Source organism: Wasmannia auropunctata, unplaced genomic scaffold (assembly GCF_000956235.1).
Source record: "Wasmannia auropunctata unplaced genomic scaffold, wasmannia.A_1.0 LD336085.1, whole genome shotgun sequence".
Lineage (NCBI taxonomy): Eukaryota > Metazoa > Arthropoda > Insecta > Hymenoptera > Formicidae > Wasmannia > Wasmannia auropunctata.
Window position 1 is genome coordinate 274632 of NW_012026805.1, and position 419 is coordinate 275050.

Consider the following 419-nt stretch of genomic DNA (forward strand, 5'->3'; position numbering starts at 1 on the left):
TAACACGCGACCCGTTTACTCGACGATAGCAAGCAGTCGACTGACCTTAATACCGAATGTATTAAGTATAGTTAATAATTATCAATCCGTGTCGATTAATTATTCGTCGATTGAAAACTCAGTCGAGGAAAGAAACACGCGCACTATTTACTAACCCACGACGATTTACTGACACACGAGGCGTTCACTCGACGATAGCAAGCAGTCGACTGACTTTGTTGGTTACGTTTGCAGCGCTGTCGAAACGCGAACATGTGATTCTAAGGCTTTAACCGATACAAGTATTTGATTTATTTTTAATAATTTAAATGATTAATTGAATAATTATTTTTAATAAATTTTTTATTTTTATAATTTGCAAACTTCAAGCGAGTATTTTATGTTTTATAAATATTTTATTAAGTATTTATTACTTTTAC

At 32.7% G+C, this 419-nt stretch overlaps 1 protein-coding gene across 1 annotated transcript in view; it reads right to left on the reverse strand.

Moving 5' to 3' along the window:
- Positions 1-419, reverse strand: part of LOC105448528 — an 8202-nt gene that overhangs the window by 3701 nt on the left and 4082 nt on the right. The window lies entirely within an intron of this gene.